The sequence below is a fragment of the Marmota marmota genome, unplaced genomic scaffold, assembly GCF_001458135.2.
Source record: "Marmota marmota marmota unplaced genomic scaffold, marMar, whole genome shotgun sequence".
Lineage (NCBI taxonomy): Eukaryota > Metazoa > Chordata > Mammalia > Rodentia > Sciuridae > Marmota > Marmota marmota.
In genome coordinates, this window is record NW_026000142.1 from 12,764,948 (window position 1) to 12,779,518 (window position 14,571).

Below are 14,571 nucleotides of genomic sequence, written 5' to 3' on the forward strand. Positions count from 1 at the left end.
CAATATCATTACATGAAATGTAACCAATTACTCTAAGAGATTACAAATTTTATTAAAAGGAACACCCAACTATATGCTATTTTTAAGAAACCCATTTTATATATAAAATGTTAATGTTTGAAGACACTTAACAATCTGTATTTTTAAATTAATAGTTACTCAAGTTGTACCATTTGTAAGAAGTTCAACTAAGCATTGAGATAAAGGAACACAAAATGTGAAGCATACAATCCTTAAGTCTAAAAACAGTTTGATTGTGCTCCAAAATGAGTGAAATAAATCTATAACAAGAGTTCTGAATCTGGAATCAGAACATCTGGTTTTGTAGTGCCAGTTGTACATTTTACTAGCTGTGTACTTTTGCTAAACTATACCTTACTGGAATAGTAGGTTCTCTATAAAGGTTGTGTGGGAAGTGGAGTCACTTATCAGAATTACCTGGTAAATTTATAAAATATTTGTGAGGCCAGTTCACAATTTTCCTAGACTCTAACATACCCTAGACACCCTGGGCTTAAGTCAGGATTTTCTAGGATATATATTTATTTATTTTCAGGATGTTCTAGATTATATATATATATGTATATATATTTTATAAAATATTTTTTAATTGCTCCCCAGTGATTCCAATGAATAGCCCCTATCACACAGCCCACATGGCAATTGAAGGTCATTGAACAAAGTCATTCTTTTTTTCCTCTCAATATATGATTATTGAGTAAGTCAATGAGTAAAGGTGGAAAGTAATAAATAAAATGTTCAATTTATATCATCAAGGCATGCATGAGTTTTCGGCACTGTCCCAGACCCATTCTCTACCTTACCTCCCGCCAGAACTGGTGTATAGTTGTAAAATACACAATTGGACCAACCAGTTCCAGAAGGCAGATCATGGAGGCAAGAAAAATGAATTGGAGTTATCAAGCTCCTGATTTTTATTCTGGTAAGATAATTTTTAATCAGGTAATCTAGACCAAGAAACTTGTATTAAATCATAAATAATCCTCAGTAGTAAACTAAGATCTTTCACCTATGACATCAAATGCAATTGTTTCCTTACTGATACTGAATGTCAAAACTGTGTGTGGCCCAATTAAGTTCATGAAATATTTATGATATGTATTTTAAGGAAATGAATACAAAGTTTTTATTTATAATTTTTATAGATTCTTGGATTAAGCCTCATTCAACGGATTTTGGGGGGCTTTTTTGGATTTTGTGTTCTAGTGCCTTAAATCCATCTGCTTACTCCTCTCAGTTTGGCAATAATAGAACCCTATCATTTCCTTGATCCCTTATATCTGCAATATTTTAGGGTTCTCTATTTTGTGCAGAATTAAGTTATAGGTATCCTTCAAATTACCTTAAATTTGCAACCATCTGCTTGCCCTAGGCTTACCTCCTTGGCGTCTTGCTATTTCTTTTCAATTGATGGATTATAAATAGCACTCTGTGACTCCAGTTATTTACCTATAGGCATTGCTTTTTCAAATGAATGTGTAGATTCCATAAAGAATACACTATAGAAACATTTAGTTGTCTATACAATTCAGTTCACCATAGGGAAATGCTTAAGCACTTGATGTCTGGGGTCTAGGGTGGATGGTATTGATCCGTCAGAAAAAAATCAATAAGTCCATGTTATTGAAAAGAGAACACCAAATTAGCTTTACTGGTTCATGAAACTGGAAAGTAGGTCAGTGCCTAACATTTCAGTAATTGTTGCTGGCTCTGTGGCAGATACAGGGGCATCCACCGAATGGGCAGGACAGCTACTTAGAGCCCTCGGATCAGAGGGAATGAGGCCCTAGAGGCCAATAGGCTAGCAGAGCACAACCCTCCAGGTCCAGGGTGAAACTCTTCTCTCAGCCTTCACCCAGGGCTATGAGAAATGAGTCTCTGCCACAGCATAGGGTTTATTTCAGTTTTAATATGTCAGAGATGTTTCCCTTAATTATTTTCCCATTACTTTTTTTGCTTTTTAAAGATTCCCCCAATCCTCTCCTGAGAATGCTTGAGGATTCTGTGTTATTTCATTTATAATATGATGTATTTCAAAAGACTTGTAGAATTAAATCTTTGCAGAAAAAGAGGGGGCAAAATAAGCAAGAATGGGTCATATTCTAATTTTTTTATCTTTAGTCAGAATGAAGGTCTTTTTAACTGTGAGACTTGAGTTAAGGAATTAAAAATTTTATATTAGTGCTATCCTCTCATATACAGGTCAAAAGAGAGACCTGCACAGGTTCCACTAAAGGAACCTTTCAGAGAGAAGTGCAAAGGGTCATAGGCAGAAATGATAAAGCTCTGGTTTCAGCTATCCTACGGCATGCAACATGGAACTCTATGTTCCGTGGTGGAGACCTCAATATATGTTTAATTGGGACCAGAACTCATTGAAATCAAGAAGTGAGTGAAATATTTTCCCCTAATTTAACATTTTAGTTTTTCCTTCTGTTATGATTTGGTTGTGAGGTGTCCCCGTAAAGCTCACATATGAGACAATGCAAGAAAGAGAAATGATTGAATTGTAAGAGTGTTAACCCAATCAATGAATTAATACCCTGATAGGGAATAACTGAGTGGTAACTGAAGTGGGAGGGTATGGCTGGAGGAGGTGGGAATTAGGGCTTGGATTTGGATATATATTTGTATCTGGAAAGTGGAGCCTCTCAGCTTCTTGATCACCATGAGGTGAGCTGCTTCCTTCTGCCACACCAAATTTAGCTTCGCCTCCAGCCCTAAGAAACAGAGCCAGCCTTCCATGGACTAAGATCTCTGAAACTATGATCCCCCAAATGAACTGTTCCTCCTCTATAATTGTTTTGGTCAGATCCTTTAATCATAGTGTGAAAAAGCTAACTAAAACACCTCCCATTGTCCTGACTCCCAGTGTTTCTTCTTCCTTTCTCCTCTCCTTCCCACAGAGAAGGTGCCTTTCTTATTCTCGTCCACCTGTCCACAGGCCTAATCCCAGGAATCTCCATTCAGACTTTATATTCCAATAGTACCTGGTTCTGGTTCTGCTTTCAATGAAAGATTGAGCAGCCATTAAGGGAGAAGAACCCCATGTTGTAGTGGTGAAGAATCAGGACACTGGGCAGGAAACAAGAAAGGCATTTGACCTTGTACCTTCCTGGTGTCCTAGCATCACTACGTTGCTGCCGGCAATGGCCCCTGAAGCATGGCATTGCTGCTGAGTCATTTAGTACATTTGCTTAACAATATGAAAGGGAAGTATAAGTATTTTATAATAAAGACCTTGTGATTTTGCAAAGTGTTGTGACATATGTTATATCCTTTCAGACTCTTGACATCATTATGGAGCTGGAAAAACCAGGCATTATTATGCTCACTATTGGAAACTAAATCTGAAACACCAAGGTATGTTCCTAATATTTACAAGAGGCTGGGTGAGTTCCACTAAAAGTGAAGTGTCCTCCCATAATCCATCTTGTGCTAAGCCTTGGTATATGTGTGTGTGTGTGTGTGTGTGTGTGTGTGTGTGTGATTAATTATATACATTCCATTTATAGTAGACAATTCCATTTTGGAGGAGTTCCAACTAAGACTATGAAATAGAAACTATATATATATATATATCTTTTAAATTCCTTAGCCCAGTCCTCTATAAGACAGTGCCTAAGGCAAAAACCTTAGCTGCTACTACTTCATTGTGGACGTGGTCCCAGAAAATTAAGGGTAAAAGAGAGAAGGAAATAAGACAGGTGAGGAGGGAAAGTTTGGTGAGTGCTGTGATGCACCACTCAGATCTCATCCAGGAATGATGGCCTTACTCCTTCAGCTTCCAGAACTGCTGCTGGGAGACCATCCTCAGCCAGTATCCCTTTCCAGGAACTGTCTCTGATGAAAAGAGATGTCTCATGCTGGTGACATACTCTTCCTATAGCAGATGGCAGCAACCAATGACTTGCCAGTAGAGCAGCATAAAGCCTGGCCCTTTTGCTCAGTTCAAGACAACTTTGAAGGGCTACCTCAGTTCCAGAGTCCCGTGGTGTAAGCTGAGGCCTTTGCTGTGGCACATCAGGCCTACTGTCTCTTTGCCGGCTCTGCTTCTAGGCCTTCTCAAGAATACTACCTAAACTTCCTACATGTTAGTCTCTGTTTCAATCGGCTTCCCAGGATCTCAGGTTGAAAGAATGTACATGTTTCTGAACCATGGGTATGTGAACTCTCCTGCCCTCTGTTTTAATATAACCCAAAGAAATCTGGATCGTTTGAACACTCCTGGCAAGGTATTGCTCTGAGCTACTTCCCCTTTACCTTCATCAGGCTGATGCCATTATCTTTTGGGCTAGCATATTCTGACTGGTGAAGGTAATATGGCACTGTACCCATTCTTGCATCTCTTTTGCTGTAAAGTAGATCTCTTGGTCTAAGGGCATATTGTGTGGTTATTTGTGCTAGTGGACCAAGCATAGTTTCTATAAGCAGGCAAGGGAAGAAAGCGGTACAGGGATGTGTCTGTTCTTATCAAAATGGATTATTAGTTCATCTAGACTGAAGGAGACTAATATAGTCAATAGCCACCAAGCAGATTTTCAGTATTGTATTAGGGACACAGAGTTGGTTTCTGCTTAAGGTAGTTTTCACATGTGACAATGGTAATAATAGATTAGGCAAGGTGAGAAGGAGTAGATGCTATTGCACCTATGTTGTTGATCCCTGCCACCCTGGCCACTCTGCTCATGTGCTTTTTAAGCCCAACTTCTTTCTTTGCTCAAATCTTCTTTCCCTTCCCTTCTTTGGTATTGATTCCAAGAGTATTGCTTAACACTGGATTCCAGTAAGCATTATCTTAGAGTCTGGGATCACAACCTGTGAAAGAGCAAATACAGGAAATGCATTACTGAGGTGACCATGTCAATCACCAAACATGCCTCCTTGTTCAATTATCACAGACATTTCTTTTTTTTATTTTTTATTTTTTATTTTTTTAATTTTTTTATTGTTGGTTGTTCAAAACATTACATAGTTCTTGACATATCATATTTCACACTTTGATTCAAGTGGGTTATGAACTCCCATTTTTACCCCGTATACAGATTGCAGAATCGTATCAGTTACACATCCATTGATTTACATGTTGCCATACTACTGTCTCTTGTATTCTGCTGCCTTTCCTATCCTCTACTATCCCTCACAGACATTTCTAGAGAGATTAAGTGAAGGTGCTGTATCTCAGAATGGTCCATAGAGGTGTGGTCCTGGAGAACGAAGAAGATGGGTCCCTCTTTTCTCCTACTGGTAGAAATCTGCTCCATTGGGCAAAAATACTTCCATTATTCTAAATTGGGTCATTCAGCCTCACTAGATGACCAGTGAGAAAACCAGATCCTTCTTTTTTCTACTCAGGCCAGGCATGTAGGTGCAGAGAGTTCTGTTGGTCAGTCAGGAATTCACAAGGCAGGGTGGGAGATGGAATCTGAAATGGTGGTGCCAAGAGTAACCAGAATTTCTGATCTCAGGATTGTCATGAGCCATCAACAATGTCACCTCCAGTCAGAAAGGAGAGCAAGCAAGTGAGCACATAGGACTAAAGATATGAGATGGAACATAGACTATGATCAGTATAATAAATTATATATATATCTTTCTGATGGACCTTCTTATACATTTATTCTTATATGAAATACTTACTTCTCCCATCCAGTTGTGGGAAAGGAAGGAAACGAATAGTCAGAATAGTGATGATGATGATGATGATGATGATGATAGTAGTAGTAGTAGTACAGTTGGCCCTTGGTGTTCATGAGAAATTGGTTCCAGGACCCTCCTTGAGGACACCAGAATTAAGTACTCTATAGGAAATAGTGTAATATTTGCTTATAACTTATGAACATTCTCCCATATGCTATCAATAATCTCTAGATTATTCATAGTAAAAATTTAACATTTCTAATTTGAAAGTCTGAAATCTAAATGCTCCAAAATCTAACTTTTTGAGTGTTGAAATGATGCCACAAGTGGAAAATTACACAGCTGATCTCATTTGATAGAGTTCAGTCAAAACACAGGCACCCTAAATATATTATATAAAATTACCTTCAGGCTATGTGTACAAGGAGTATATGAAACATAAATGAATATTATATTTATACTTGAGTCTCATCCTCAAGATATCTTATAATGTATCTGAAAATACTCCAAAATATGAAAATAATTTGAAATCTAAAACACTTCCAATGCAAAGTTTTCAGATAAAGGGTACTGAATCTGTATCCAATATAATATAAATGCTATGAAAATAAATGTTATGCTGTGTTGTTTAGAGAATAACAAATTTTAAAAAGTCTATACATGTGCAGTAGAGATGCAAACTTAAAAAAATATTTTTTGTGTTTGTTAAGTCTATGTATGCAGAAACAGCGTTGTGGAGGGCCAGCTCTAATAATAGTAAGTTGTCTGATGTATATATAGTGCTCTGCAGCTGACAAAAATGGAAACACATGCTTTCACAGAGGAGGAATTGTGAGGCATTTTCCCCTTAGTCACCCAGAAACACTCCAACTTATTTTTTTCAGCAAAGAGGAGATGTGATGGTTGGAATGAACTGGATTTTCCCAGGCCAACAGAAAGCCAGGAAGAAGTCATAGAAGCCCAGAATTTCAAGGACACTTGAGATTAAACATAACCCAACTCCTCACTCCACAAATCAGGAAACAGATCCAGAGAGGAAAAATGAGTTCTGTGTTAGGTTTTGCTTCGGGAGGAAATGATTAAGAAAGAAGTGATTGTATTGATGTTAAATTAAGTGGTGTCCTCATTAAAACTCCATCTCTTAGAAAAGTACAGGCTGGGCTAGAGACTCACATTTACTGGGTACCTATTATGTTCCATGGATTCCACATTCATTATTTCTTCTAATTAATTGATTCTTCACAAAATCCTAGAGGGTAGATATCATTTTACTTATTAATTAAGAAGTTTACTAGTCTGTACAAGGCCAGATTAATAATTAGTTGCTGCTGGAATCAAAGCCTGATTTCTTGACCCCAAATATCCTGGTCAACAGCATCACATTGACACTTGAAGTGAAGCAGTTAAGGACCCCTGAAGCCAATAATGAAATCATGTTTTTGTTTTACTGGACAATCTCCATTTCCTTTTCTTTTTAAATGAGTTAAAACATCAAAGATTATAGAGGACTAGCTTGCCCCAGATAAATAACAGCTGAACTTGCTAACATAAATATGAGCAAAAAACATCTAGGAAAGACACGTTTCTGATCTTCTCACCACTGCCAGGGTTAGAGGCACCTGACTCTTCTAGTATCTCCCTGTGTAAGATGCAGGGAAGCTATTTTCTTTCTGGGTCTTCAAGTTTCTTCTAGCTCTAAAAAGAACAAACAAACAAAAACCCCACAAAAACAAAAACAAACAAACAAACAAAAAATTCCTCTCTCTTTTTACAAACCTTTAAAATTTCCAAGACTAGGAACTCACATAAGGTGTGGGGACAGGATCACTGCAATTATGATCCAAGGCAAATACAGGAAATGCCATTGCTTTTGTGGACTGGAACAAGTCACAGTAAACATTCTCAGGTAGCCTGTGGTGGTTTTGATTCATGGGTTTATGCTGACTGGCTGCACTGTCCAGGGGAACCTGAATGCTGTCATCACGGCATAGTTATAACTAGGGTATTACTTGGAAAAATAAAGTGATGGCTTTTGACACAGCTCTCTGATCACTCAGAGGGAATATTTAAATTTTCTCTTAACTAATTTACAAGATCCCCTTCTCTCCTCCTCTTCTTCTTCCTTCTCCTTTTCCTTCTTTTATACCTCCCCCTATCCTTGTCTGTCTCTCATGCTTAACATGTACCAGGCACAGTGCTTAGTACTTCATATATATTGACACTTATTAACTTTCTGGGCCTCTTAATCAGCTCTTCGCAAACTTACTAATGAAATTGCTGGTTCCTTACAGCACTATCGCACTTTAAACTGGGTTTTACTTGTGCTTGACTTGTGGTTGATTCATTTATCCTTCATATCCAGCCTGGAGCTTTCCAGCACTCCATGTTCCAGCCATGCCCACTATGCTTTCCTGCCTCCATGCTCTGCCTGTTATTCCTGCTGCTCACCGTGCCCTTCCCTCCCTTCTGGGCCTTGGAACATTTTTCCTTCTTTCTATCCTTACCATAGGTGCCATTAAGTAACTGCAAATTTAATAATTTACTTATGCATCTTTTGTTCCTTCCAAGTTGGACTTCCTTTAAGGACATAATGATTATTTATTCTTTTAGCATTATTTCCCATAAGATTTAACATATTAAAGACACAAAGTTAATGTGTAACTCTTTCCCCAAGAAAAATAATTCTGAGGAAAATTTATTTAAATGTATGTAGTATTGGGCTGATAATCATTCTTTTGGTGAAAAAGTTGTCCTGAACTGAGTTTGGAGTAGTCTTTACTTTTACTCTAAGACCTTCAACCACTAAGGCAAATAAATATATAAGGGCAATACAATAAAAAAGTATATGATAAAAACAAACTTATGTTACTGTATGTAGCCCAATGTGATCTGTAACAAACTGTCAAGAACCTATAGGTCATTACTCTCTGTTATCATGATGGCCTGTATAAGCTTTTACTTAAAAGAGACACACATTCCTAGAATTTTTAGAATTTAAAGGTACTCACAATACAAGGTAATTTAAGTTTATCTAAGACCTTAGGGAGTGTCACAGAGAAATTCCTCAAAACGTACCTAGGGAGATGTACCTTCATTTTATCTTATGTTATTGGAGAGAAAGAGCTTAGATATGAGAGATTATTTCCCAGCAGATAGGATTGGATTGAGGATGGTGCAACTTGGTACTCTTACTACCTTCAAAACCATAAGTGGAACCCTGACAATGCTTATGTTATACCCATGTGTGTCTGACACTTAGCTGGGCTCAGTGAGGTATGTGTGAAGATTCAAATGGACCCTGGCTAGAATGGGTAAGAGCTTGTAGATTCGGTGATGTTCTCACTACCATCTGGTAGAGCAAAACCTACAAAGGAAGCAGGCCAGATGAGCTCAAGCCAAAAAATCATATATAATGTGAACAACTCAGTTTTGTAGCCTTGTGAAAAGGCAGGTTGATATCAACATTTTGTTATATTTATTTCATTTATAAGAAATCAATAAGAATAGAACTAAGATGTGATTCATGGTTAGATAATAACACTGTAATAACAAGATAGGGAAAAAATAGCATCATTAAACTGTTAGTTCACTTTTGATCTACGCTAAAGCCCATCCAGAATATATTGAGGCCTTGCTTTAGGACAAGAAGAAAATAAATATTCTGTGATAGAAGATTCAATGGATAATTTTTCTCAAACTGAAGAAAGTGTGAACTTTTCACCCGCATTTTCCTTAGGGCAACACATATTTTTGCACAATCTTATATCCACAGTTTTGAAAACTGAAAGTTTTTCATAATTATTTGTCAGTAATATCTGATCTGAACTCTCCTCATAGCAAAATCAGGTCTGGATGAGGATGAAGCTATTTATAGTTTTATTTATCTCACTCAGTGTGAATTATTTATACATTTCTTAGTGGAGATATGAATATGATAAATGTGTTTAATTTGGGGATGCTGCCCCAGATCTAGAAGAAAGTGTCTCCTAGGTGTTCATTTTATCTTTCTAATATTGACAAACTCTGCATCCTCAAAACCATCTGGTTCCAAGAGCTTTGGGTACTTGACTGTGCATTTGTAAACAGATGACAACCCCTTCTTGAATGCCAGTCTCCTTATGATCCCACAGGGAGACCAAACTGCATTTTCAGTAGCAACTCATCATCAGCTTAATACTTTATGCCCTGTTATCTGCACATGATAAATGGTTAAATCTCTTATTGGTTTCCAAAATAAATCAGGGCACATTTGAAAACCTTTTTATTTCACATGGATAAATATTTAATTTTCCATCCTTTATTACTAAAATCATCCTGGTTTATTAAAAAATCATCTTCTTTTGTATTTGATGGTGTCCATTTTTTTCCCAATGAAGATTAAAGGAAAGTAGTAGTTATTTTAGAATTTATACTCCAACCAATCAATTCTAGGGAAAGTATATGTATGAAAGTTATGAGGTTTTCAGATAGTTCTGAACTCTGGTCAGTCATAGAGCCAACGAGAGATATACTCAGAAAATGAGTCTGAGACAAACGCAAAAAGATTTTTCTTCCTAAAATAAGTGGTGATCACATCATACTGTAGAGAATCATAGTTGTATCTATTTTTCCTTCTTACTTTTTTCCTTTCTTCTCCCTACCCTCTTATTTAACCCAATGTTTACACACAGCAGGTATGCTGCTGAATGTCATCCATAAAGGTGAAGTTGTTTAAGTGGTTTTAGGTGGGATTGGGGCTGTATCAGGAGGAACAGAATGCCATTTGGAGCAGATGTTAAAAGGAAAATGGTAGTGGTACTACCCAGAATGCAAACCAGTTTCAGAAAAAGCTTTGTTTACTCTTGCTCCTTGCTTCCTCATTGTGCATTCATTTTTTTGTTGTTGTTACTTTTATTACTAAATATTTCAGAGAGAGCTCTTAGTCTTCATACATGGTCTGTCTTAAGAGTTATTCTCTTTTAGCATTTTGAATATATTATTTTAATTACCTTTTCACATTTATTTATTGCGGTTCATAAGAAACCATGTTCAATCTAGTGTCATTCTCTTGTAAGTAATCTGTACTTTCTCTTTAGTAGCTTTTCACATTTACACTTCATCCTTGATAATTTGAAATTTCATCATGATATTCAAGGGTATTATGGCAGTGTATTTTTTAAAAACTTATATACTCTGTTTAGCATTTAGTAATTGGTTAGCATGGATTCTTAATCTTTTTTTTTTTTTTGTTGTTGTTAAATAATCCTATTGAAAACTTGATGATAACCTTCTTTCTTTTGCCCAAGAAATGCCTATATGTATATACACACACCAGTTTATGTGCCCCTCACCACTAAGCAAGGGGTTTGGAGACTTTGTCCTATATCAGTAGAAAAATTCTAAAGGTTTAGTCCCTTTGCAGTATAGCTCCAGTTACAATTATCTTGAAGGATTTCTGCTTGGGCCCAGGATGAGTGGAACATTTAGCTTTAGCCACCCTTATAGGTTGGTCGTGTTAGATCATTGCTGTGGTTTGGATATGAGGTACACCCCCCAAATTTTTGTGTTAATGCAGGAATATTCAAAAGCAAAGTGTTTGGATTGAGAGAGCATTAGCCTAATCAGTCCATTCTAGTTTGAAAGGACTAACTGGGAGGTAACTCTAGGCAGGTGGGGCATGGCTGGAAGAGGTGGGTCCAGAGGTGGTATGCCCTTAGGTTTATCTTCCAGGAAGTCCTTTCCCCTTGACCTCTCTCTGCTTCCCAGCTGCACTGTCCTGAGCAGCTTTCCTCTGCCATCCCCTTCCATTATGATGTGTTACCTCACTTTAGGCCCATTTTAATGGACTTGGCCAACCATGGACTAAATCTCTGAATTATGAGCAAAAATAAATTTTCCTTCCTTTAAGTTGTTCTTGTCAGGTATTTTGGTCACAGCAAAGAAAATCTGATTAAAACACTCAATGTGGTTTTAGTTTCCTAATGACTAATGATATTAAGCATATTTTCATATGCTTATTTGCATTCTACACACTTTTAAAATTTTTTTGTAAAGTCTGTTTGAATCTTTTGCCCATTATTTAATAATTGAGTTGTGTTCTTGTTATCAACCTTTAAGTATTGTTTTACATTCTAGATGCTAGTTCATTAACAATTATGATTCATAAATATTTTCCCCAAGCATACCTTATCTTTTCATTCCATAAATGTTGCCTTTCAAAGAGCGGAAATTTAAAATTTTGATGAAGTTCAACTTTCAATTATTAAAAATTTTATTGGTTGTACTTTGATTTTTAATTTATCGTAAAAAAAAGCCTGCCTAATACAAGTTTACAAAAATTTTCTCTTTAAGTTTTATAATTTCAAGTCTACTTTCATTTTGAGTTTACTTTTAGATATAGAATAAGGTCAATATTTTCAATATTTAAAAAAAATATTTATCTTTTTCTTTTTTGTTTGAAACTGAGGGGCTATGATTGTGAGCTTACTCTAGAGATTGACCCTAATTGATACTGCACTACATAATATCTTCATTCAATAGTTCATTTGCTTGATATGCAAACTAATTATATATACGCTAATTGGCTAGTTTCCAATTAAGAGAAGGAAATGAATGGCCATGCATGAAGTACTGATTAATGCAGAACAGTATATAAAGCATTCATTCTGACTCTTAGCAGACTGCCTGACATTCCTAAATAACTGGGAAAGTTATTTGCATAATGAGATCCAACCCATATATTATCAAATGCATATTTGTAATTAAGTAATATGTTATCAGTTATCACTGAGGTCTAAATAATCGGTGCAGAGGTGATTAATAAATTGAAAGAATGTTGTCAGCATATGAAAGCATCTCTTCAAAATATATGAAAATATTCAATTAATGTCCATGTTATGATGGAAACTTAGAGGTAAATTGTTTTCTAATATTGTTTTAAATGTTAATATATGTTTTTTCATCAAGATTTTCATATTGAAAAATGCAGCACTTCACTCACATAAGAAAAAAACAGAAAATATACTTCTTTGTGACCTAGAAAAAAAAGAAAGCTTTTATAACTAACAAGTATTTTTAGAGGAGAGAAAAGAGATAATGAAAACAAAGGAATTCGTAAGGAGTCAGTAAAATATAGAATACGTATTTATGCCCAGTTTGAAAAATGTGGGCCATGATGTCCCCCAAAAGCTCATGTGTGAGACATTTCAGAGGTGAAATGATTAGATAATGAGAGTTGTAACTAATTAGTGGATTAATCCACTGATATGAATTGACTGGGTGGTAACTATAAACAGGTAGGGTAGGTTACTGAAGTGTGCCTTTGGGATTTATATTTTGTCCCTGGTGAGCAGACATCTCTATCTGCTTCCTGATTGCCATGTCATGAGCTGCTTTCCTCTGCCACACCATGGAGCCAAGATGTTCTGCCTCACCTTGAGGTCAGACCTATGGTCAGTCTATAAACTGAGCCCTCTGAAACTGTGAGCCAAAATAAACTTTTCTATATTGTTCTTGTCAGGTCTTTTGGTCACAACAATAAAAAATGTGACTAAAACAACCAGTTTATTTTTTGTATAAAAATTCTTAATCTTGAATGTAAATCAAAAGGAAAAAGCCTCTGCATTTTCACCCTTTTTGGAAAGTCACTGCTAACAATTTAAACTATTGCTATAAAGTGGTCTAAATCAACGTTTCTCTTAGGATGAGAACTGTGTTTGGTTAGCAAAAGTGCTTCAGAGAGAATGTGAGACCTTACCAGAACCTTGATACTGATGAAAACTTTTGTGTAAAACAAATATAAAAATTTACTTGTTCTTTAAAGAAAGAAGAAGGATGAGAAAGAACGAGAACAGAGATAATTTTCAGACAACTGTTTATCCCCTGATATAAACGTTTTCCCTACCATACCCAAATTTTCAGTAAAGAGCACACAGTGCGGATTACTGTCTATCTTGTGGAACTAGTGAAAAAGCTGAGACATCTTTAGCCATCAGGGAAATTCAAATCAAAACTACTGAGATCACACCTCACCCAAGTTAGGATGTCTATTACCAAGGAAATAACAAAGCTGGCAAAGATGGTGGGGTGGAGGGTGGGAAGAACTCTTGTACACTGTTGGTGAGAAAGCAAATTAGTACAGCCACTATGGAGAATAGTATGAAGGTTCCTCAAAAAAATTAAAAATGTTTACCATATGGCCCAGCTATACTAATTCTAGATATATATCTAATGGAATAAAATTTAGCATAAAAAGAGACATTGTATACCCATGTTTATTGTAGCATTTTTTTTTCACAATAGCCAAGTTATGGAATCAGTCTAGATGATCATCAATGGATGAATGGATTAACAAATGCATCTATATACGCAATGTAGTGTTTTTCAGCCGTGGAGAAGAAAGAAATCATGTCACTCATGTAAAACTGGATAAGACTGGAGATCAACATATTAAGTGAAATAAAACAGACTTGGAAAGACAAATACTTCACGTTTCTCTCATATGTGGAACCTAGGGGGAAAAAAGAAAGGCATTCCATGGAAGTGGTAGGGGGACTGTTGGAGAAGGGGAAGGAAACTAGGGGGGAGGGAAAGGGACATAGGAGAGGGTAATAGGGAGGTTGGATGAACTCAAAGCATGTTATGTGCATATATGGAAATTTCACAATAAAACCCATTATTTTGTACAAATTAATATGCTCTAACAATTACAATAAAAATAAAAGAAGCCTAGACCTTCATTATGGACTAATAATATACAGAGGTATCCTTTGCAAATAGGATATGCAGGGCAGCCAAGGATCCTGAAGAATTTGGCACAGAAATGAGGAGAAACCACAGAATTTCTTTCACAGGACTGTGGAATGGGGTTTGGATCAAGTTTAATCAGGTCTCCAGGGGTTAAGGGGGTAGAGATCCCTAATGGTGATATCC